At 40.4% G+C, this 25,647-nt stretch overlaps 2 long non-coding RNA genes across 5 annotated transcripts in view; one reads left to right on the forward strand and one right to left on the reverse strand.

Moving 5' to 3' along the window:
- Positions 1-974: 974 nt before the first annotated feature.
- Positions 975-24,319, reverse strand: LOC110197575 (uncharacterized). Its single transcript, XR_002321529.2, has 3 exons — positions 24,178-24,319; positions 3,182-3,268; positions 975-1,120 (listed from the first exon to the last, which is right to left on the reverse strand). It is a non-coding gene; the product is annotated as an uncharacterized LOC110197575 (long non-coding RNA).
- LOC144454804 (uncharacterized) overlaps positions 24,319-25,647 on the forward strand; it is a 60,333-nt gene continuing 59,004 nt past the window's right edge. For all 4 annotated transcript variants that reach the window (XR_013483352.1, XR_013483353.1, XR_013483354.1 and 1 more), the window contains exon 1: positions 24,319-24,737. This is a non-coding gene — a long non-coding RNA (uncharacterized LOC144454804). The remainder of the gene's footprint in view (positions 24,738-25,647) is intronic.

A 25,647-nucleotide genomic window follows, 5' to 3' on the forward strand; every position in this document is an offset into this window, starting at 1 on the left:
TGGGCAGCAGAGAATGACACTGAAAAGATCTATAAAACACATAACATTGAACTTTGACTTGCAAAAGTTGAAATTCTATTTGGAATTTGACTCTTTCAGCAGTAGCTGGTTCAGTGGATAGAGCACTGAGCCTGGAGTCAGGAAGACCTAAGTTTAAATCCAACCTCAGACTCTTACTATCTTTGTGACATTTAGCCTCTTAATCTGTCTCTGTTTCCTTAACTGTAAAGTGGGGATGATAACAGCACCCACCTTGTAGGATTGTTGTGAAAATCAAATGAGATGATATTAATGAAGTGCTTAGCACAGTGCCTGGTTATTGCTGTTTAGTTGATTCATCATGTCCAATTCTTTGTGACCCCATTTGGGTTTTCTTGGCAAAGATACTGGAATGTTTCGCCATTGTCTTCTCCAGCCCATTTGATAGATGAGGAAACTGAAGCAAACTGTGTTAAGTGACTTGCACGGCATCACACAGCTAATAAGTGTCTGAGGCCAGATTTAAACTCAGGTCCTCCTGACTCCAGGCCGAGTCCAGGATCATACAGGCAATAAGTGAGGTCAGATTTGAACTCAGGTCCCCCAGGACCATCACTGTATCCATGTGCCAGCTAGCTGTCCCTACCTGGCTTAATAAATGCTAATTGCCTTTCTCTTTCCGTTTTGAGCTAAAAAAAAAAAGTTTTGTCAGGGAAACAACAGGACGTATTAGAAGTGTAGATGTTCTTACTTCTGTTTTCAAGACTAGCTAGAACTATAATGTCTAGGGGGTACATCTGAAGGGGGAGCTTTATCAAAGAACTTTAAATTCAAAACACATTCAATTCCCATAATTCAATCAATTCGTATTTATTAAGCATCTACTCTTCACAAGGCACCATGACTAGGTACTGAGAATAAAGACAGAAACAAAATTCTGTAGTCCTTACCCTCAAGGAGTTTATATTCTCCTGAGGGAATATAGGGGTGGGGGGGTGGGGGAGTGGTTTCTGCCGAGAATGAGCAGCCTCCTCAGCTGATGCAATCCCCATGGGGAAGAGGCTTAGGAGCCTTCCTCTGAAAAGGCACGATGACACCATGCTTGATCACAGGCCCTGCCGGCCCCCATTCCACCAGTGCACTAGAACACAGACAAGGAAACACAAAGTACACACGAAGGATTTTCAAGATGTAGAAAATGCTATCGATTTGGGGTTGGGGAAGCGATCAGGGAAGGCCTTGAGCTATATTTTGAAGGAAGCTAGGAATTTTAAGAGGTGGAGACCCTACCATTAATGCCACTGTTAATGCCATGGTGCCTCCTAGTGGAGGCATGAATTCCATGGGGCAGGAGATAGAACTTCGTGTGTAGAGAATAGCTGGTAGAGATTTAGAGTTGCAGTAGAATTTCGTGGTCATCTAGGCCGGTTCTCCCATTTCACAGATGAATAAACTGAGACTCAGAGAGGAAAAAGGTCACAGTTGTAATAAGCACCATAACTGGGATTCAAATCCAGATCTTCTGATTCTCACCTCCAGAGTTCTTCCCAGGGCACCAGCCTGGGACACACACACACACACACACACACACACATACACACACCACACACACACACACATATATACATGCATATGTGTATGTATATATAGACAGACAGATAGACAGATAGATAGATAGATAGATAGATAGATAGATAGATAGATAGATAGATAGATAGTTAATGATATGCTGGTAAATGTTTAACGACCAGATCTCTGTAAACCAATACACTTCTAAGTTTAATCTGCATTATTAAGATTTTCTTCATCACTTTCTTAAGTCTAAGCAACGAACAAAGTAATGAATCAGATATGAGACAGCTCATCACACAGTAGATAGGCTGGTTCCGGAGTCAGGAAGACCTGAGTTCAGATCCATCCTTAGATGTTTACTAGCTGTGTGACTCTCCACAAGTTACTTAACCTCTCTTTGCCTCAGTCTCCTCAATTAAGGGGTGGAGTTCTACATTGATGGAGGGATTTTTCTTACCTGGGAGTTCCCTATACCAATTAAATTACAGGTACGATTCTCATCCTTATTTTTGTTATAAGATATAGAAGTACAAAGAGGAGATGGTTGTTAGAAGTGAGAGCCATGCTGCTATTTTCAATTAAGTGTAATGCACAAACAATAATTCCCCATGTCTATACATTTCTGTGCAATGCATACATGTACCTTGCCTTGACTGTTAAGAAATTTCGTAGGATCACAAATCTAGAGCTTGAAGGTACCTTAGGGGCCACCTGGCAACTTCCTCACTTTGTAGATGAAGAAACTAAACTCCAAGGTCACAGGATTTTAGATTTTAGAATTAAAAGGGAGATCAGAAGTCATCTAATCCAATCCTCTAATTTTGCAGATGGGGAAATTGAGACCTAAGGAGATTCGGTGGCCTCTCCAAGGTCACGTGTCTAACAGAACAAGTGACAAAAGCCAGGGAGTGAACCCTGGGTCTTCTGAATTCCAATTCAGCCATCTTTTCTGCGTAACCTTGCAACCTTCTACCCGCTAGTAAGCTACATGGCACAATGGATAGAGTCCTGAGCCTGGAGTCAAAAAGACCTGAGTTCAAACCAGACCTCGGATACTTACTAGCTGTGTGACTCTGTGTGACACTTACTCTCTGTCTGCCTCAGTTTCCTCAACTGTAAAATGGGGATTTAATTAATTAATTCAGACTATTCATTGGAAGGACAAATACTGAAGCTGAAGCTTAACTACTTTGGCCACATAAGGAGCAGACAAGATGCGTTGGAAAAGACCCTGATGTTGGCAAAGATTGAAGGCAAAAGGAGAAGGGGATGGCCAAGGGGGAGATGGATGGATAGTGTTATGGGAGCAATGAACATGAGTTTGGACAGCCTTAGAGAGACAGAGGAGGATAGAAGAGCCTGGAGTGTTATGGTTCATGGAGTCATGAAGAGTTGGACAAGACTGAACGACTAAACAACAAAAATGGGGAGAATTATAGGGTTGTTGGGAGATTCAAACAAGATAATACTTGTAATGGTGTTTAGCACAATGCTTAGCACACAGTAGACACTCAATGAACGCTTCCCTCCCCTACTCCTCTGTTAGTAAGCTGCGCCAGAGGACTCTTGAGGATGCACAAAAATTATTAGTCTTACAGATTCCCCCTCTTTAGAGCTGGTATATGTTTACCATGGCTGGGGCCAAATCCTTCCCACCTCCTTCTTCCCAGCAGCATTTGGCCCATGTTTCTGAGATGACAAAGTCCTAGAGGAGAACCTGCCGTAAGACAGAACAGAGGTTACATTAACAATAACATCTACCTCTATTTCCTGCCCTAAGGCCATATTGACAACAGAGAAAATCTATACAGAAATGCTTTTTTTCCACCAAAATGTCTTTTTATTAGAGCTACTAGTCAGCCAGGGGATTGGAGTCTCTAGGGGATGTAGATAGAAGACCTGTTTCTTTGGGGAATTCACAGACGGCAAGCCTCATTTCCCATCTGTATAGAATTTAACACTTGGAGATCATTACATCCAACCTTGTTTTATTGTGAGCAAAGTGAATCTCAGAGAGGGGATACAAGACTTATTCAAGGTCACAAAGCCAGACAGAAACAGAGCTAGGATTAGAGCTCAGGTCTCCTTCTCTCCTATGGGTATCTTGGTTTTCCCTCTACAATACACTATCTCCCAGGACAAAGCATGTCTCCCTCTCCTATATGCTAGGAAAATAAGGGAAGAGATTAATATCCGTGGATGGGCTGCAGCCAGCTCAAAACAGAGTTTAAATTCTCAGTGTGAGTATTTACACCTCGCTAATCAGCAGATTCTACAAATCAGGGCTTTTTAAAAAATGTGTAAACTTAAGAAAATCATACAGAAAATGATGATAATGCAGATTAAATTTAAAAGTGTGTCAAGGATACATTTTTTTGGAGAGTCAGTTGTTAAACATTTACCAGATTATTTGCTGCCTGCCTCAGTTTCCTCAATTATACAAAGGGGACTTAATTAATTAATTCAGATTATTTACTGGAAGGACAAATACTGAAGCTGAAGCTTAAATACTTCATAATATAGAATACTTCATAAATAAAGCATCCCAAAAGTTTTAGTGCAGTTTTCAGCTTTAATAGTTACATATTATATTTTTAGTATACCCCATATGTTATTTTTATTCCACTGCATCCTTACATCTACTCGTATTTTTTTAGTCTCACACAGTCACCTTGTTAAGTTTTGTTGTTGTTCAATCATTTCAGTCATGTCTGACTCTTTGTGACCTCATTTGGGGTTTTCTTGGCAAAGATACTGGAGTGATTTGCCATTTCCTTCTGCAGCTTATTTTACAGATGAAGAAACTGAGGCAAACAGGGTCTTATCTAGGGTCACACAGCTGGTATACATCTGAGGCCACATTTGAACTCAGGAAGATGAGTCTTCCTGATTCCAAGACCACTGCTCTATCCACCACCATTTAAATGCCTACCTTATAAATTACTTTATCCTAATAAATAGTAGTGTATTCTATCCTTATTTGAACATGCAGAAACCGAGAAACTGAGAGTTGAAGGAACTTCCTCTAAACAACAGAGTCAGCAGTGTTTCGGATTTTGTTGGCTTTCAAAAAATATTAACTGCCATCCTAGAGAGCAGGGGGTTCTTAGAAACCTTTTTTGGATCATAGACCCTTTTGGCAGTCAGTCCAGTGAAGCCTATAGACCCCTTCTCAGAATAATATTTTCAAATGCATAAAATAAAATCCCCCCAGATTACAAAGGAAAGCAATTATATTGAAATACAGTTATCAAAATAATAATAAAACAAATTCATGGACCCCATGCTAAGGGCCCCCTGCTCTATAGACAGTTAGAACCTCCTGGCCCATTACTCTTTCTACTAGTCTACAATGCCTCCTTAAATGAAATGCTGGTCCAAATACCTTAACCCATGACTAGAGTAGTAACTATCACGTTGGTGTTAACACCAGAGGGAAGACTTTCTTCCCATAGAGGTCCTCTAGGCCTGCCAACCATGAGCCTCCGAGGCACCATAAAGGCCCTGGCCCTTCTCCAGGCCTGTACTCCCTTCCCCCTCAACCTTCTCTCCCCTCTCTCTGCTTCTTCCTGGGGAGTTGCCTGGAGCAACTGCCCTTAATGGGGACTGACTATTCTGTGCATCCAACCCTCACCCCTATCACCAATTTATCTTGGGTGTCCAGAGTTCTCCTTCATGCTCCAACAACCATCTTTTCCAAAGTTACTTCTTTCGTTATAACCTGGTTCATATAACCAAAATAGAATTTTTAAATTGCCAGGTGGCATTCTCAGGCACTTGGGATTATCACCTTTTGGTAACAAAAGGAAATAAGAAGGATTTTTGGATTTTTCAACACTGATGACCACTCTTTGGTCACTTAAATAATATTCACCCCCACCAATTTAGTAGACCTGTGTGCCCAGCTTTCCTCTAGTCTAGGCATATTTCTTCGTGACTCTTCCATTCCCACTTCCCTGCTCTGGTTCTCTAATTCTTACTGCCTGCTGAAGGAAAACGCCCTTTTTCCAGCATGATTCTCCATGGACTGGCCCCCCTTGTGTTTTCTAAGACAGAGCTGCCCTTTTGTTCTCAGCTCTGTGGGGAACAGACCCAGATACACCACTACAGGGCCTCTCTTCATGCCAGAATTTGTCCCTTCTTCAGCCTAGTTTGAAGGGAGGTGAAAGTCTGTTGGAAGCTGGGGCATATGACCAGGGGGATCTGGGTGCCTGTTTTTTTTTTTGTTCTGTTCTGTTTCTCCAGAAAGAAGTGAACGAACCATGGTGTAGTCCGCCTTACAGAAGCACAATTTATAGCCAGTAATCTAACGTGCTGAAGTATTCTTGCAAGACCAGCCTCTCAGATTACAGCTTTATGATTTGCCTAAAAATAAATCACCTATTTTAGGCCTAGACTCGAGAAAGAAGAAAAACAAAGTCTCAGGATAATTTTTTCCAAGTTTTCCATGGCACTTTCCATGACATGCTTCATGTTTTGTGCCAGGGGGAGGTACAGGGGAAAGCAAGTTGAGGTGTGTGTGTTTTTTTTTAATGGAGATAGAGGGGAATCAAGCAGAATTTTCCCCTTAGACTGTTTATGAGATTGAATTTCCCTCGCCTTATATATTATTATCCATTGTAAGACTTACAAAACTAATTTACCATGTGTTAAAAATTATTTTAGCTCATGTCAAATATATACACATATGGATATAGCTATACATATATGCATGAATATATATATAGTAGATATGTTAAACACACACATATATACATACATATATATATATATATATATATACATATAGTCAGAATTTTTCCCCTCAGATTCAGCTTATTCTTTGTAGATACTGTTTGTGTTCTCGTTGCCATGGTGACGGAGAAGGGTTAAAATCAGAGCCTGAGGAAATAGGGAAACTGTGTGGTAAAGTATTAAAAATTGTACACTTGCTCATTCAAAATATGCTTGTCAAATACTTCAAGAATTTTAATGTCACTTAACCGAAAAATAGTTTCCTGCTTCTGCTCGATAGTGCCTCTAAGAACAAAAGGAAGGGAGGGGGAGATAGATTAAGCAAACAGTCTGTGAGGAACATTCTAGGGAATCTGCTTTCTCACTCCCCAAACCTTCTTCTCTCCCACAGCCATTTGTCTTCACAGAGACAGAATATGCGAATGCCCAGGAAATAGCTCTGTTTTTGTTTTTGGATATCCAAAGAAAATGTCCCAAAACTATGAATCAAATTGGTTTCCTCTCTCTTTGATATCTCCCCTTTATATTCACCATGTAGGAGGAAGAATGTATGCATGTATGTTCGTGTGTGTGTGTGTGTGTGTGTGTGTTTTTCCTGTAGTTTGTTTTTCGTCTAGTTAAGAGCTGGATAAACAACCCTGGACCACACTGGACAGTGCCAAGAAGTTAAACATTTACCACCTAGAAGAATTCAAAAGCTTCTTTTTATCAGCTAAGAGATAGCCTCCTACAGATTGAAGGTCCTTCTTATTTCCTTAAATCTGGTGAGATTTTTTTTAAACACAGGTTCATTTTCCATCACTGTCACACAATGTGTCAGATGGCCATCATTGCTTTAAGGCACAGGGCCATTTCAACAACATTCAGTGCCTGGCTAGGTCAACAAACCCCATGGGATCATAGATTATAGATGGAAGGGGCCTTAGTCAGTTACCTAGAATACCCTCCCTCTTCTGTAGATGATGAAACAGGCTCAGAGGTTAAGTCACTTGCCCCAGATCACACAGATGGTGAAGTCAAGGCAGGCTTCAAACCTAGATCTTTTGATTCTAAAATATTGCCTTTTTACTCTTCTAGCCATCACCACCAAGTTCCAGAGAAAGACAGCATCCTTAGCAAAGAATGTGCATCTATACCCAACATTCCTTTACCTGGAAATTGTCCAGAAGGAGGAGAAAAGGTTTCAGAAGAGAATTTCAATTGAAAAAAAGTTTCAGTGGTATAGACAAAGAATGCCAGATTTGGCATCTGAGGACCTGGGCTTGAATACCTCCTCAGCTACCACACTCGCATTCTTTCGTTTATATCACTGAAACATTTTTTCAATTAAAACCCTCTTCTGAAACCTTTTTCTCCTCCTTCTGGACAATTTCCAGGTAAAGGAATGTTGACTATCAGTGGTTACTCTTTGCTAAGAATGCTGTCCTCTGGGCACTTGGTGGTGAGGCTAGAAGAGAAAAAGGCAATATTTTACAGTAGAAAGAGCATTGAATGTGGAATCAAAAGATTTGGGTTTGAAACCTGGCTTGGCTACATTAGCTGTGCCACATTGTGACTTAACCTTTGAGCTTTGGTTTTATCATCAGTAAAATGAAAATATTTCCACTACTCACCTAACAGGGTGGTAATGAGGAAAGAACTATAGAAACATGAGAGAGTATTAGAAATGTGTTGAATTGTTGACTCTCCATGTAGATTCCAGTCTTCAATCTCCTTTTCAGTTTTCTGGACTGTGTTTAACAGCTCCCAATAGCCTAGAACCCTGACCAAGTACTCCTCATTCTTTTACTTCTTAAGTCATACAAATAGCTCCTATTTGTTAAGAATTTTTTCTCATAAATAGTAACCATAAACAGTTTATCATAGACAGTATAATGAGGACAAAATTGTTGCCCTGCATTTGAGCACTAGCATGTTGTTTTTGGAGTTTTGTTTTGTTTTGTTTTTTTCTTCTTTTATACATGCCATTTCCAATATTTGCAGTAGTTAATGTGAAGCTTAACAGGGTTCCAGCTTTGATGTCTTGCCATCTAGTGGAGAAATAGATACTGGGAGATGAAGGAAGTGATCTGGCCTTCACTACAGAATTAAACAATAACGACAATAATAATATTAACTCACTTTTTATAGCACTCTAAGATTTACCAAGTGTCCTCCCCACAACTAACCTCATTATATAATCTCATAAATTACGAAATACCAATTATGTTTAAGGCACTGTAGCAGGTACACTGCCCAGTTTAAGACGGTGCAAAACACAATGCTTGACCTTGGGCAGATTTTTAACCTAGTAGGCAGGCAAGACAATCTGACACTAATTTTGGGCAGTCCATTGTATGTCTCTGGGCCTCTGTTCCCTCTCCTATAATAATGATGATGACTCACCTTTACACAACACTTAAGGTATTTTATTATCAAAGAAATTTCTTCACAAGTCTGTGAGGTAAGGTGTACAAATGTTGTCATTCCCATTTGAAGATGAGGAACACCGAGGACCAGAGAGGTTAAGTCACTCATCATACTTATAGCTAGTAAGCATTAGGACCATGATTTGAGCCCATTTGAGAAGAGAAGTTAAGTCACAGATCATACTTACAGCTAGTATTAGAACCATGATTTGAACACATTTGAGACAAGAAAGGTTGAGTCAGGACTCATACTTATAGCTAGTATTAGAGTTAGATTTGAACCCAGATGTCTGTCTCCTGATCCAAAATCCAGTCATCTTTTCATTATACAGTTGCCTATCATAAACTGGGCATTGGTCTAACTCCTTTCCAGCTACAAGACTTTCAGGTATAACATAAAATAGCCAGTAAGGGTAGAGTTCTAGAGGTATTTCAGAAGCTATCTAATCCAACACTCATTTTACCAATGAAGAAATTAAGATTCGGTGCTCAGTGTCATATAGGTGATACTTCAGGGGTGGGATTTAAATCCAGGGACGCTGACTCCAGAGCCATGGTTTTGCTACCATATGATGTCATGTCTAGGGTAATGTAAGTGCTATGTGAGTGGTACTTGGTGAGAGGTAAAGGACTACGGAAGGCCACAGATAAGATCAGACTAATGATGACTAAATGTAAAGGAGTGGGTCCTATATCAAGTGAGATAAAACTGATTCAGTTCCTTATACTTGACCTTTGTAGAGAATAAGCATTTTATGAGATAGAGTCATGAGAGATAAGCCCATAATAAATTACAAAGGAAAATTATGATGCATAGACCTGAGCTAAGTATTTCTTGACTTAATCAGTAAAATGAGGGTCTTGATCTCAATGGTTGCTTAAGCCCCATATTTCTTGCTGTTTGTCAGTTTTCTAAGAGGACCAATGACATCATGGGGTGATGTTTTGACTCGTTCGTGAATTGGATTTTTAAGTGAGGCAGAGTTGCACAAAGTCATTAGCCTCGCTCTCTCTTCCAATGTCATTGAAGTCCAGTGGTAGCACAAAAGTCAAGACAACTGGCGATGGCTAGTGGATAATCTTAGTGTCTTTGATGTCTGACCAAGTTTTAAGAGCTTCACAGTACCTATTTTGGCTGCCTTCATGGCCATGGAAACAAATTGTTCTTATCTGCCCATTCCACCATGGAAGTCTTCACATGCTTGGGGTAAACATCCCCCTAACCCACAGATGGGTTTGAGGCCTGTCAATTACCCTCAACCTGGTTTAATAACTGCCAAGACAGTTTTATCAGGGTGTAGCCACTAGGCGCAGTATAGCTTCTGGGAGCCACAGGTAAGAGTTGGGTGAAAGGTGGATACCAAAGGTGAATGAACAGCCCTGAAAAGGACATGGCAAGCCCTCACATCAGAGTTGCTAATTCTCTCTGCATACCCCATGCACTCCCTGATATGTCTACAATTCTATAAAAACAACCTGGTATACCATGCGGTACCAAACTCAAATAGGAAGGATCTCTGCCTGTGTATTGACTTAGAAAACAAAGAATTAACGTTATCTATGTTGCACTGTGTTTTTATTTGTTTTGTTAAACATTTCCCAATTATAGGTTAATCTGGTTTCGGATTATAGAGGAATTTTGCCATGGATAAAGTGGTAGGCTCAAGTCAGGAAGATCTGAAGTCAAATCCCATCACCAACACTTGTGACCCTGGGCAAGTCACTTAACTTTGTTGCAGGTCAGGAAATTCTCTAAAACTTAACTACTAAATTATAGACCAGTATTCATTAGCACTGATGGAGGGAGTTCCCACACTGGGAGTTCCCCAAGCAAATGAAAACCCTAGATTCTCCACATTTTTATGTATGAGAAGAACAACCCTGGTAGCCACGTTCCATTCACTGTCTTCTCTCAACTCCTATGGCACTCATTGCCTGTATCACACAATTCAACCCTCACTTATCACTACTTTGCATTGTTTCTTAAATGTTTCATGTGGATGAGTTTTGACTCCTCTTCCATCTAGACTGCCTTGAGGGTAGGGACTGCTTTTTTCTCTTCTTTTCTCCTTAGCACCCGGCACAGAACTGAGCATATCTTAGGAAAATAATGAAGACTTGCCAGATTAAAAAAAAACAAAAAACTTGAACAAAAAGCAAAGGCTTCACATAAACAAGAGTCCCTTTGGATGGGTGGGTAACTATTGAACTAATGAGATCGCGGGAGTGTCAAGAAAAGAAGGGGTAGGGTATTCCAAGCAAAAGAAAAAAATAATCAAAGGTATGCAGGGGTGGAGAACCTGTGTTTTTGCTGGGAATATTTTTTATTGCTTATTTTGCTTCTTTGGGGTGTGAATGTTTCATTTCCCCCTTGGAACAGCTGCAAAGCTGCTATTACAGTGTACAGATAGCTTCCCTGTTATCTCCATCAAATAGTGGCTCTCCTGTGCCACCCGTGCAGGGCTTTTCAGTATATTAAACGTTATATATAGTACAGTAATCAAGCTCTGTCTTTTGTCTATTCCTAGAATCATAAATCTAAACTTGGAAGGTCCCTCAGTGACTATCTAGGCCAGCCATCCCATTCTATAGTTGAGGAAAGGGAAGTTAAGGAGCAGAGCTGGAATTTTAACTAAACACCTCTGGCACCAGAGCTATTAATCTTTCTATTGTACTGCAGTGTCTCCATATGATAATAATAATTTGAAATAATAATGGCATTTATGTGGTGCTTTAAGGTTTATAATGTGCCTTATAAATATCTCATTTTATCCTTGTAACAACTCCGGGAGACAGGTGATGTTATTAATCCCCATTCTACAAATGAGGAAACTGAGGCAGAGGTTAAGCGTTTTGTCTGAGGCCAGATTTGAACTCAAGTGTTCCTAACTCCAGGCCCAGCTGCACTTAGCATTGGTTACCAGAATTTTACCGTGTTTCCCTAATTTTCTAAGAGTAAAATGGTGGAAGATTGATCTCGTACTTATTTGTTCTGGACAGATTGAGGTTGGTTCACCAATGGGACACTAGGGTCTGCTTTCTTTCTTCCATGTAAGTGAAGAGTTCTCTTAACTTTACAATTCTCTAGCTCCACCAGTCTAATGTTCTCTTCGTTTCTACTTCTTTTCAGCAATGAACAATAAGCTATTTGAAGGGTCGGACCTCCCTGAATAAACAGTTTTGAGAGAGAGAAAGATTTTAATGAAGATTAATAACCACATGGACTTTCATTCAGGGGAATTTCTGGTTCAAGATAAACATGAAAACCCATCAAAAATGACTCCTGTAAGTTGCAAATATAATTCTTAACTGTAACCCTAAAGATATAAGACATGAAATATCTCTGAAAGGAAGATGGGAGTGGATTTCCTCCCCTGCTTTCCCTGATAGAGATAGTCTGAGAGAGCAAGAAAGACGGATACCTGGTCCTTCCTTTGTGCATTATGGAGGGAGTACTCTAGAATGGCCCCCAACATTTGTGTTTCAAATAGACGACAGAAAGACCAAGAGGAGAAAAGGAGAGTATTGCCTTCTGCTCTGTTACCCACCAGAAAAAAAGAACTAGAGAGGTTAAGTAACTTGCTTGGGATCACACAGCTAGTAAATGTCTGAGGCAAAATTCAAGTTCAGATCTTCCTAACTCCAAGTCCCTCACCATGCCACCGAGGTACCAAGATGTAATACACATAATTGTCAGTCTTTCACATAGAGATGATAATTGACTAATTGGTTTGCTGTAGGGGTCATGGAAATCAAATCCCGCCTTAAACTTTGCGACGTTCTTCATAAAGCACTTTGACATCATCTTATTGACCCTTAGTTCATTGCTGTAGTGGTTTGTCCTTTTTCAAAGAGGATCAGTGACCAGGTGACAGCTTGACTCGTGTGAATTGGATTTAGGTGAGGCAGAGCTGTACAATGTCGTCGGCTTCAATCTCTCTTTCAGAGTCACTGAAGTCCAGCGGCAGGAGCAAAGTCAGGACTACGGGCGCTGGGCTGCGATGCAGTGGATGACCTTGGCATCTTTGATGTGTGACCGAGCTCTAAGCAATCCATAGTGCCTGCCACATGGCTGTTGAAACAAATTGTTCTCATCCACCCATTCTACTGGGGGAGTCTTCACATGCTTAGGGTAGACATCCTCCTAACTCACTGATGGGTCCATGGCCCATCAGTTACTCTCAACCTGATTTAGCCCTTCTGCTGAAATGGTTTACCTGGTTGCGGCTGCTGGGCATGCTAAGCTTCTTGGAGCTACAGATAAGAGTTGAGTGCCAGGTGGACACCGAAGGTGAATGAGCAGCCCTGAAAAGGGCTCATCAAACCTCACACTAGAGGTACTAGTCCTCCTTCAACACCCATACGGCCCTTAGTTAATTGGATTTAAGAGATGGAAGGAAAGCTAAATGGCACAGTGGATAGAGTGCTGAGTCTAGAGTTAGGAAAACCTGAGTTCAAGTCTGGCCTCAGACCCTTTCTAGCTGTGTGACCCTGGGCAAGTCACTTTGCCCTGTTTACCTCAGTTTCCTCCTCTGTCAAATGAGCTGGAGAAAGAAATGGCAAACCACTCCAGCATCTTTGATGAGAAAAACGCAAATGGGATCACAAAGAGTCAGACACAACCAAAACAACTGAAGAACAACAGCAAAGATGGAAAACACCTTAAATATTGGTTAATCCAACTCCCTCATTTTACAGATGACAAAGCTAAGACCGAGAAAAGAAGTGAGTCACCCAAGGGTATACAAGTAGCAAGTGGCAGCAGTTGAGATTCAAACCCAGGACCTCTGCCTCCAAATCCAGGACAATTTCTATTAGACCACACTGTCACTGCAAAGAGTGAAGAGAATGAAGAGGACCATGAAGGTCCTTAGGGAAGGGGTGAGGGGAGGGACCAGCCAAGGAGACTAAAAGAAACTTTAATTATCTTGACATTTGCTGGAAATATTGTTCTGCTGAATTCAAAACATCTGACAAATTCTTGGCCTGCCTTGCTGATAACTTTATTCTCAATATTCTACGCCTCTTATGTGGCATTGTGTGTAAGTATGTCGGTAGTTGGTGGACTACAGTTCAGACTGAGTCACTGCCATGGGAGGACCAGACAAAGGCCACCTCAGTCATATCCTAAAGAACAAGCGTGTGAGGTTGTTGACCCTGGGGAAGGCGAGTGGGAGTTTTAAGTCTGTATGTTCTCTGAAGTTACTTCATTGGACTTTTACCTTGTGCAGTGTTTTTAGCTTCTTATCTTGTGCACTCAGCACACACTTAGTTTAATTTAATATTTGGTGAAAATATTTTTCTTTTGTGGTAGGTTGGAGAATTTTGCAGAAACGACTAATCTACCATCTTGCCCACCATGTGATACTTGACAACATCTCTCATGACAAATGTTTGGACAAGATAGAGAAGAGTGGGTTGGGTGATACACCCATAACACATGATTTCAGATTTGAAAGGGGCCTCTGTAGCTACAATGTACCCAAAGAATGGTTATCCAACCTCCCTCCACTTAAAGACCTTCAAAATCTGCTACCTCCTGAAGTGCTCCATTCCTCTTCTGGATGGCTCCACTTGTTAGGAAATCTTTCCTGACAACCAAACTAAGTTGGCTTCTTCGCAATGTCCACCCATCGTGCCTAGTTATGTCTTCTGGGGTCAAGCAGAACAAATCTAACCCCTCTACTTTATTATTATTATTTTATTTTTAGGCAGTTGGGGTTAAGTGACTTGCCCAGGGTCACACAGCTAGTGTCAAGTGTTTGGTCTGAGGCTGGATTTGAACTCAGTTCCTCCTGACTCCAGGGCCGGTGCTCTATCCACTGCGCCATCTAGCTGCCCCTAATCCCCCTTCTAATACTTGAAGATGGCTGTCTGGTCCCCCAGTCTACTCTTCACCAAACTAAAAATCCTCCAGTTACTTCAACCAATCTTTCTTTACTCTTCATGCCATGGCCCTTATCTTCCTGATCCACTCTCCAATCTGACATTCCAAGCTCCTTCCTTGCTTCCCTAGGATCTCAATTGGTGAAGTTTCTCCCTATCTAGCAGGAACCCAGATCTATCACTTTGCTACTTGGCCATCTTCATTACTATACTGTGCTATCTGCTTGAATGCCCTTCCCATTAACATTCTCCTTTTCCCAACTCTAGTCCTGGGAACAGTTATCAAGTTTGCATCCTACCATTTTTTGGAAAGGACACGTGAATCAATTTTCCTATGGTTCATCCCTGTGATTTTATGATTTCTTAGGCCAAAGTATCTCTCCTTGGCCACCATTCCCATATGGCTGTATATATACATACACACTTATATATACACTTCTACAAAAATATACATATTGGGCAGCTAGGTGGTACAGTGGATAGAGCACTGGCTCTAAAGTCAGGAGGACCTGAGTTTAAATGCAACCTCAGACACATAACACTTATTAGCTGTGTGACCCTGGGCAAGTCACTTAACCCCGTTGCCTAAAAAAAACCCAAACCCACAAACAAAGGGGCAGCTAGGCGGCGCAGTGCATAGAGCACCGGCGCTGAAGTCAGGAGGACCTGAGTTCAAATCCAGCCTCCGACCAAACACTTGACATTTACCAGCTGTGTGACCCTGGGAAAGTCACTTAACCCCAATTGCCTAAAATACATACATACATACATATATATGTATGTGTATATACATAGTATATATATGTATGTATATATATGTATATATGTACATGTATATATGTACATATTTCATAAGTGCGCACACACACACACACATATGTAAGCTCCTTAAGAGGAGGGACTGTCTTCCATTTTGTATTTCTATAGATGCTTATTCATTCATTCATATGGCATGATCTATATCAGAGGTAGGGAACCTGCAGCCTTGAGGCCACACACGCCCCTCTGGGTCCTTAAGTGTGGCCCTTTGATTTGTTCTGGGAGCTTTGAATCCCGTCAAAGAGCCACACTTGAGGACCTAGAAGGCCACACGTTCCCCGTCCATGGTCAATATCATATCGTTTCACAATCCTGGTTTCCTTCCTCTGAATATTCTCCATCTTAAAATCCTTTCTAAACTGTGCTCTTAAGAACTGAACAAAATATCGACCAGGGCACAGGGCACCAGGACTGTCCCCGCTTTATCACTGGAAGCCGTGCCTTTCTTAACACAGCCCAAGATCTAGTTATCTTTTCTGGCTCCATATCACCCAACTCCACCCAATTCCAGTAGGTTGCATCCAGAACTAGACAAATAACCAGGCCCAAAGATAATGTATCAATACCAGTGTCAAGGGAAATTTCAAACCTCAATCCTGCTAGTGTTGATATTTTTCTAAGTGGCTTAAAAGAAGAGATAAAGGGCGTGCTTCTCAAATTTGCAAAGGTGCAACAACAACCACAAAAAACCCCCCAAAACCGAGAGGGATCATTAATAAATTGTGTGGTAGAATCAGGATCCCAAAAGGCTCAATAGTCAAGTATTTCTTGACTAATTAGCTAACTAGAAGGTGAAATTTAATAGGAGTAAATGTCAAATCTTCAATTTACATTTCAAGACTTACTGCAGAAGGTAGATACACCATAGCTGCAATGCTCTCACTCCTTGTCTCTACCTCCCAGCTTCCTTGGTTTTCTTCAAGTCTTTAGCTAGAATCTTACCATCTGTAAGAGGTCTGTACCAGTCCCCTTAATGCTGGTGCCTCCCTCTGACGTTAACTGCACTACTATCTAGTGATATAACATAGCTGTTTATTTGTTGTTTCTCCCTTTAGATTTCAAGCTCCTTGAGGACAAGGATCATGCTTTGTGCTCTTATTTGTATCTTCAGCGCTCAGTACAGTGCCTGGCACATAGTAAGCACTTAATAAGCTACTGATTGACTTGACTTGATGAGACTGGATTGCATTTCATGCGAAGAAGGCCTAGGGATTTTAGGATGCTACGAGCTCACTATGAGTCAACAGCCGTGAAAAAAAAATGTTATTGCGATCTTAGGTTGTATCAGAAAAAATGCCATTTCAAGAATGAGGACAGTAAAATCAGTGCCCTTGTACTTAGGACTGGTCAGATCACCTCTGGAGTACTGTGATCTGTTCTAGGTGCTTCATTTTGAGAGGGCATAGCCCAACTTGAGCAACTCAGTTGCTGTTTTATTGTTGTTCAGTCATTTCAGTCATGTTCAACTCTTCGTGCTTCCATTTGGGGTTTTCTTGGCAAAGATACTGGTGTGCCATTTCTTCCTCCAGATCATTTTACAGATGAAGAAACTGAGGCAAACAAAGCTAAATGACTTGCCTAGGGTCACACAGCTAGTAAGTATCTGAGGCCAGACTTGAACTCAGGTCTTCCTGACTCTAGGTCTGGTGTTCTATCTATTGTGCCACCTCACTGCCTCTTAGCCCATCCAGAGGAGGGAAATCATGATGTTGAAAGGAAAAGGAGTTGTGGATGTTTAGTTTGGAGAGATGAAAGGCAGAGGAAGACATAATCGCTGTTTTTAAATATCAAATGTTAAAGAGGGATTGGTTGTAAAGAAGAGAAGTAGGACCAAAGGGTGGATGTTTTAAAGAGATAAACTATAATTGGCTATCATGAAGACTTCTCTATCTCCTCACCCTAAAGGAGTCTGAAGGTGAAATTAACTGTCCCATCCTGGAAGATGTTTGAGAAGTTGAATGACCACTTCTCAGGTGTTTTGTAGAGTAAGGTTGTGCATTGGTTAGTAGGTTGACTTCTGGAGGCCTTCCTAATTCTAGGATTCTATGCTTCATTATTTCTTGTAACTCAGTATTTAGCACAGTATCTGGCATACAGTTAGCATTTAATAAATGCTTATCAATTGAATCTTTGCTGTGCATGTTTATAATGAAAAGGAGCATTTTTAAAATGATGATTTGGGGGGAAACGTTAGATTCTGAGAAACAAGGTAAACTATTTTTAAATACCCAGAAGATCTTTGTATGAGAAGAAATGGAGTCTCTATACTTGAACCGTCTCCAATTTCATTCCTTCACAGATTTATAGGGCTAAGGAGAGCTGAGTTGTGATAATGATCATCCTACTCACAACAGACTCAAGAAAAGTGATAGTCTTCTCAAATTAGATGAAATTCAATAATACTCTAGCTCTCTCCTAGTATATATCCAAATGAAATTTCTCCCCCACTGCTGCCAAATGGAGCTGTAAATTAAGGAGAACACACCATGCTTGTTATTGAATCATCTATAAATTCCATGGAAAGGTGAATTTTTACGCCAACAAATTCTGGCTGGAGACCTTGAGGACGGGAGGGGGATATATTTCCATAGTAAAAAGTGATTATTGGCAGAATCTGATGCTGTATGTTCCTTTGACTTCAAAAGGACACTGCCAAAAGGAAAATATGACACCCCTCAAAGCCTAAAATCATCAGTAGGAATAACATGAAGGAGAGGTGAAGCTAACTAAAGGAAAGACTTAATTTGAGACATTGGTAGATTTGTGATATTATCGGTCTGGTAATTTCCACATGTGACACAGCTACTCTTTCAATCCGTCCATGCCTTCTTATCTTGGGGCATTTCTATCTGCATGTTTTCATAAGTGCTGTAAAGAAGATCTGTCTATGCAACACGCACATGGGTAGGCACCTATCCTACAAAACGTAATAGTTTAACTAACCTTTGAGATGCCACACTCACAGCTGGCTGGTCTGTGTTAGACACACCAGAGTTTCTGTTACAATGGCTTCTGCTTAACACAGTTTCTTTACCCTGCTATCTTTCATCCTCTGGTGGCTGGATTTATGTGATGCCTCAATCCAATTTACTTCTGCTCAGCTCTGTTGTAGTCAGTCCATGAGCATTTGTGAATCACCTATAATGTGCCAGGAACTGTGCTAAGCACTGGAGATACAAAGAAAGACAAAGGACACTCCCTGCCCTCAAGGAGCTCACTGTCTATTGGTGGAGTCAACAAACAACCATGTGCAAACAAAATGTATACATGAGAAATAAGAAATAATCAACAGAGAAAAGATACTAGCATTAAAGAGGATTGGAAAAGGCTTCTTATAGAAGGTGAGATTTTTTTTTCTAATTTAATATTTTATTTTTCCCCAATTACATGTAAAAACAATTTTAACATTTGTTTTTCAAATTTTGAGTTCCAAATTCTCTCCCTCCCTCCCGTTACCTCCCCCCATTGAGAAGGCAAGCAATTTGACATAGGTTATACATGTGTAGTCATGCGAAACACATTTCCATGTAAGTCATGCTGTGAAAGAAAACACAGACATAAAAAAAGAAAAATAAAGTAAAGAAAAAGTATCTTTTATCTACTTTTAGGCTCCACTAGTTCTTTCTCCAGAGATGGACAACATCTTTCATCATAAGTCTTTCAGAGTTGTCTTAGATCATTGTATTGTTGAGAATAGCTAAGTTATTAACAGAAAGTCATCATACAGTATTGCTGTTACTGTGAATGTTTTCCTACTTCTCATTTCACTTTGCATAAGTTCATGTAAATTAGCTAAGACTGGAAGCCAAGGAAGCCAGGAGGCAGAGATGAGGAGGAAGAGCATTCCAGGCATGGGGTGTGGTCAGTGAAAATGCCCAGAGCTAAGAAATGCAGTGATTCAGATTTCATATTATAGAATGGACTATCCCTTGATTTAAACCCTTCTACAGTTTTCTCTATACTCAAGAAACTATGTCCCATCATGGGATTTAAAGATGGAAGGGACCTCAAAGGTCCCTAGTCCAACTAGTGGGCTAAAAAGGCTCACCCAAGGAGCTGACATCCTGGAGGAGAGGCACTCCACTCCCTCCCACAGAGACTGTTTTCCTACTCCCCAACCCCCCAGGCTTCTAAAGGGCAACTGCCCCAAGTCCACGCTCCACAGTATCCCATCACCCATCACCATAGTGGCCTTCTGAAGGACTCCCCTTATTTCCCATCCCTGTGGGGATGAGGTCTGGTCTGCTCCTTTTCCTGGAAGAACTACATCTGGGTCAGGCTGACATTTATGTTGCCACTGCCATGCCCTGCCCCAAATATTTTTAACTGTAGGTTAAAATACTACTAGTCACCCCTCAGAATCCAAATCCTTTATTTTACAGAAGAGAAAACTGAGAGCAAAAGAGGTGAAGTGGACCACTGTTAGTGAGTGGAAAAGCCAGGATGTGAACCCAAATGTTCTGTCTTCTCCTTCATCCTAGAGAAATCTTTACTTGCTCCAGTTATCTCGGGCTCTGCTTTACCAAACTTTCTGACCCTACCACTTGGCTGAAATGACTCTCTCCTAGGTCACCAGTGATCTCTTAGCTGCTAAATCCAATGATTTTTCTTCATTTCTCATCTTCCTTGAACTTTCTGTAGCCTTCCATTCAATTCAATTCAACAAACTTTGATTGTTTCTCTATCCCTTCCATTGTACCCTCAAAGGATCCCTGTTCTGTTATTAATAAACTGCCAGTTATGTTATCATATAAAGAAAACCTGAAGTTTACAACTTCAGGTACAAGTCAGTAAAAGACTTTAATTTACCCATCGTTATGAGTTGAGACAGACAGAACTATCCATTGACACAAAAAGAAGGAAATTTCTTTGGGCAACTGGATTTCTGAATTTGAGCCATTTACCATAGGTATGTAGAAAACTACAGATGCTCAAAAAAACCATATAGTCATTCCGAGTTCACAGCCAGTCACCACTGGGCTTGGAGGTAGTTTATTGTGTTCCTGGGGAGCAGACAGAAATTTCCCAATATTCTAAGTCTGTTGTTGGCCACAGTTCCTGAAACAAAGATGACTCTTTGTGCTTTGGCTGCTAGAGCATAAGAATTGGGGTAAAGGATGATAAAATAGGGGTTGTATGTGCCTGCCTGTTTATATGAGAATGAGGGCTTATTCTAGTATAGCATTATTCATGTTAAGAAAGGGAAAATGCAAGCCTCCCTGCTCTATGCCACAAGAATTCTCCATTTTGAAGCTTTCTGAGCTTCATCCAACGGTTTCCATCTTTATAGCTCTATATATGCACCATCAGCATTTGAAGAGCAGGAATTAGGGGGAATGGTTTCATGGTGTTACCATCTTTGAGATGTTGGAGAGCTCTGATTATGTACTTGGAGAGATAGAGGAAAGTAGAAAAGCAAAAAGGCAAAATGGGAATTGGATTGGTAGGAAGGAGACCCAAGGAGACATGCCTAGATCAGGAGATCCAGAGAACAGGACTCAATTTGAGTTTTTGGTTGCCAGATGGCATAGGAGTAGAGGATTCAGATGGTGTGAAGGCCATGGTGTAGTGCTATAGGATAAGAAGCATCCTTTTCTGAGAGTGTATGTGAAGGTAACATGCAAAATGGAGGAGAAAGGGGTGGCAAGGATCTTCATGAAGTCATTCCTTTGCCCTGTGATTTATAGGTCTATGTCTGGTGCTCTGATGGCAAGTAGCAATACTGCTAGGTAACAGAACCTGAGATGGACACTTCCAGGAGATTAAGAGGTGCTTTTCTCACTGATGGACCCAATCTTTTGATTAGAAGTTGTGATAGGGGGTGCCAGGTGATCCTGGAGCAACATTTGGTACAATATTATAATTGTGTCTGCTTAGAAATTTGCTTTGCATACATTTGCATTTAATTTTCAGTGTAAATGTTATTTTCCCCCAACAGAATTGAGGCTCTTTGAGGGCAGAGATGGTTTTATTTCTGGTCTCTGTAGCTCCATGACCTAACAGTCTAGTTCCTAGCAGATGCCTTATAAACACTTCTCAAATATAATTGCATTACTGTAATTGCACATTCCATTTTGTTGTTATAATTTCTTCTAATTTGATATTTATTTTGACCTTTGCTCTAACCAGTTGATCATTCATCTGCACAGAGCCAGCTGATTTTAATGATTGCCCTATCTGTAGACAGTTATTTCCTGCCCATTCATTTTTGTCCTCTTCATTTTTTTTTTTTGCTATTATTCAGTGCTTCTCATGTCCAGTGCTTCCTGACTCTTCCTGAGGAAGGCATTCACAGTGAACATGTGTGAGGCTTCTGAGTCTCCTTCAAGATGACTGTCTTCTTTTATCTGACCCCAAGGTTAACACTACCAGAAGGAGAAGGAGGTGGGTGCTCCATTAAACTGCACTGCTCAAGACTACGCTGATAATGAAAGCACATCATCTTGGATAGAACACCCATTTCAAAACAAGCCACTGTCTCTCTGACTTTTATAGCTTCTCTGTATAATCTTTTATTCTTCATGTAACCTGTATTGACTCCCCTAATTTGGCAACTACTGCTGCATTTGTTTCTTACTGAAGGTACTCCAGTGAACCATAGGCAACTTGGCTTTGGGAATAAAGCCATTCCTGCAGATAGGAAGAACTGAGATCAAATCCTGATTCAGACATTTACTAGCTCTATGACCCTGAGCAAATCACCTTACCTTTCTCAGCCCTGGTTTCCCTCATCTATAGAATGTGGCTAATTATATCATTTACCTTACAGGATTGTTCTGAAGATCAATTAAGATAATATACGAGAAGCCTCTGCAAACTTTAAAGGACTAGACCACACCCTCTTTTTCTCTAAAGGGTTCTTCCTTCTGGCTAGCAATTAAGGATTTTCCTTAATTGCTAGCAGATATCAGCCCTATTCCCCTAGATGTTTGCTCATCACATTATTCTGGACAAGTCACCCAACCCTGAATTCACTTTATTTTCCTCATCTGTAAAATAGAGAAGGTAATAGCATCTATATCACCAGGTTGTGAGGATCAAATGAGAAAATGTATGTACGCCTTTATAAACTTTAAAGGAATATAATACACACATAAATGTCTACCCACACACATAACTATATATACATATAGGTCTATACACACATATATAAGCATACACATATATCTATCTGAATACATAAACACATATATGTACATATACACAGCTATATGCATAGGTATTACTTTCAGAGATATCTCAGGTTCCACCTACAGTTCTTCCCTCAGGTCCTCTGGATTTCTTTTAATTACCTTCTGGTTTTAGTCCCCTTCCTCCAGGACTAAGTATTCCAAAGTATTTTTCTTTAAGAGATCCAATCTAATTCTCTACCCTACCCAAGCTCCCCACAATGGCCAACACTTGTTACCCTGGAAAGCCTCCAATAACAAATGAAGCAGTTTCCCAGAACTAGCTCTGTTCTGGGATGTGTTTACTGTCATCTAAATGGCGCAAATGGCTTCAGAAACAGGTGGAGTGAGTTGCCCTTCTTGGCAGTGCAGGGAAGTTCCCTCAAATCTTTCCCAAAGATCAACAAGTCAATCTCCCAGGGGTTCTGGGTGAATACAAATTGGTCATCCCCACCTCTGGGAACAAGCCTGGCTCCAAACTTGGGAGGTCCTGTGGTACAATCAGAAGAGTCCGGGATTTGAAATCCAAGAAGCTCTTTTTAAAAAATAAGCATTTATTAAGTGCCTACTATTTTCCAGGCACCAGCACTATGCTAAGCATCTTATAAATAATACCTCATTTTATCCTCTCAACTATCTTGGGAGGTAGGTGCTATTATTATTTTCATTTTACAGATGAAGTAACTGAGACAGACAGCAGTTAAGTGACTTTCAGCTCAGAGTCACACAGCCAACATTGCCACCTACTACTTGCATGAACTTGGACAAGTCAAATGTTTTTCCTTTGTTGATTATCTCCAAATTATTCTGTAGATATCTCATTTGTACATTTGTTTGTATTTTGCTTCCTCTGTTAGATTGTGAGCTCTTTGAGAACGCAGACTAGGTTGGGTTTTTTTTCTCCTTTCTTTGTATCCCCAGCATAATGAGGCAGCTAGGTGGCTCAGTGGATAGAGCCCTGGCTCTGGAGTCAGACCTAGGTTCAAATCCAGCCACAGATTTTTGTGACCCCAGGCAAGTCACTTAACCTCTGTTTACCTTAATCCACTGGAAAAGGAAATGGCAAACCATTCCAGCATCATTTGCCAAGAAAACCCCATGAACAGTTTTGGCATGCATGGTCCATGAGGTCACAAAGAGTTGGACATGATTAAACAACAACAACAACTTGGCATGATGTCTGGTAAACAGTTTCCACATCTGTAATATGATAAGATTGGACAGGATGAACTTATGAATGTCTACTTGTTCACATCCTGCTTGGTAGGACAAGTTGTTTGCTGGGCTATTCCCTATTTTACAGCTCATAAGAAATAGGTAGAGAAATTTCTCCCTAAGCTTCAGGAAATACTCAAATGCTTGAACCCCACCTTCTCTCAATTAATCTACAAATACCAACTTCTAGAGTCACTGGCTTCTACTGGAACAAGGAACCACGATAGAATATGATGCTATATTCTCTTGTCAGACCCAGTGTCAGGATATGGCATAGAATACTCTTATTTTGGTAAATCACTTTGTTGAGAACTACCTACAGTGAATTAACCCATGTGTAGATAGTCAACAAACTTCCCAAGTTCGTCCAACAACGTTGCTACATTGAGTCCTACCTGTGATTGTGATTGATGTCATAGGGATTCCTCTGCCCATCTCCTGGTTAGCTCTCCATTAGCTTAACATGTGACAGAGAACAGTCTCTACCATTCTGATGGTACCAGGCCTTGCCCATCCTTGCTGGAAAGATTCTGAGTATCTATGGATCAATCTACTTGTAGTTGTGAGTAAGGGTTCATGAAGTCACTCATTCCTCACTCTTTTCTAGATCAACCAATCTCATAGCTTCCACTATGATCTTACTGCCTCCAACCCTAAATACCATACTTTTAAACTATAGGAAACTAGGACATAGACAGAAAAGAAAGGGGCCAAGCATCTCCAGACCAATGTCAAACAAGCAGGTTAACATTGTTTAGCAAACTCAACATCACTGCCACATTCCAGTGGCAAACTACAACTAAAATGCTGTCATGGAAACCATGATTTAGACAATGGATGGAACAGCCACTGTGATAGGTCCTCCTGAAGACCATGCTTCAATCATCTAGTGACCAGTCTTCTGAGAAAGTCTTTTCCTGTCAAACAGTCCCTTGTTAATGGATGTAACATAAAAGTAAGTCTTGTTCCTTCAATCCCTCTATCTTATCCCAATAAGCACAGATCCAGAGAAAGAACTGATAAATCGAAGCATGTTTGGAACAATTTTATATACATATGTATAGATATAGATATAAATACAGATATATACATACATACACACACATTTGTATCTAATGGTAGTCATCTCTAGGGCAAGGGAGGAGAGGAAGGAAGAAAAAAAGAGAAAAAAGAAAGTTACATGGTAATTTTATTATATATTTAAAAGGAATAGCAAGTTGTACATAATAGATTTGCAGTTTCATGTACAATCATCTTTTTTATTCTACTATGTAATGGAAATGCTTGTATTATTTCACAAATTAAAAATAAAATTAAAAATGTAGTGAGAGAAACTAAAGGAACTAAGGAAAGGGAGTGAAAAGGACATCTGTCATTAGAACATTGTTATTAGAGTTAATAACTTCCTGAAAGATTTAGCATGTTTTCTTAAGTTGTCTGTCACTTCTCTTGCCATGAGTGTGTCATCTGCTGAGGGTTTAGGAGGCTGTTGTTCTAATGCTATAGTTCACAAGCCCCCACCAGTGTGTTCCCTCTACCACTATCAGTGATATCAATTAGTCAGCTAGAGTCAATTAGCTTTTAAAAATTAGTGTATTCTCAGGTCATGTATTAAAAACAGTTGGAAACAAAACCCACTGTCCCACTAGGACCTACAGAATCTAGTGTGCTTATGTTTCTTTTTTCTTTTTCATCTGAAATGAAGCTTTACTGAGAAATCTGCCACACAGAATAAAACATTATTTTTCTTTCTTAAATTGGAGGCCAATGATTACAATGGTAATACAATACTAATAGCTGATAAGCATATAAAAAAGCTTTGCATATGTGCATGAGACAACATAAAGAGCAAGCAGCTGACATTT

The sequence above is a fragment of the Phascolarctos cinereus genome, unplaced genomic scaffold (assembly GCF_003287225.1).
Source record: "Phascolarctos cinereus isolate Bilbo 61053 unplaced genomic scaffold, phaCin_HiC Scaffold_7;HRSCAF=346, whole genome shotgun sequence".
In the NCBI taxonomy this organism is placed as follows: Eukaryota; Metazoa; Chordata; class Mammalia; order Diprotodontia; family Phascolarctidae; genus Phascolarctos; species Phascolarctos cinereus.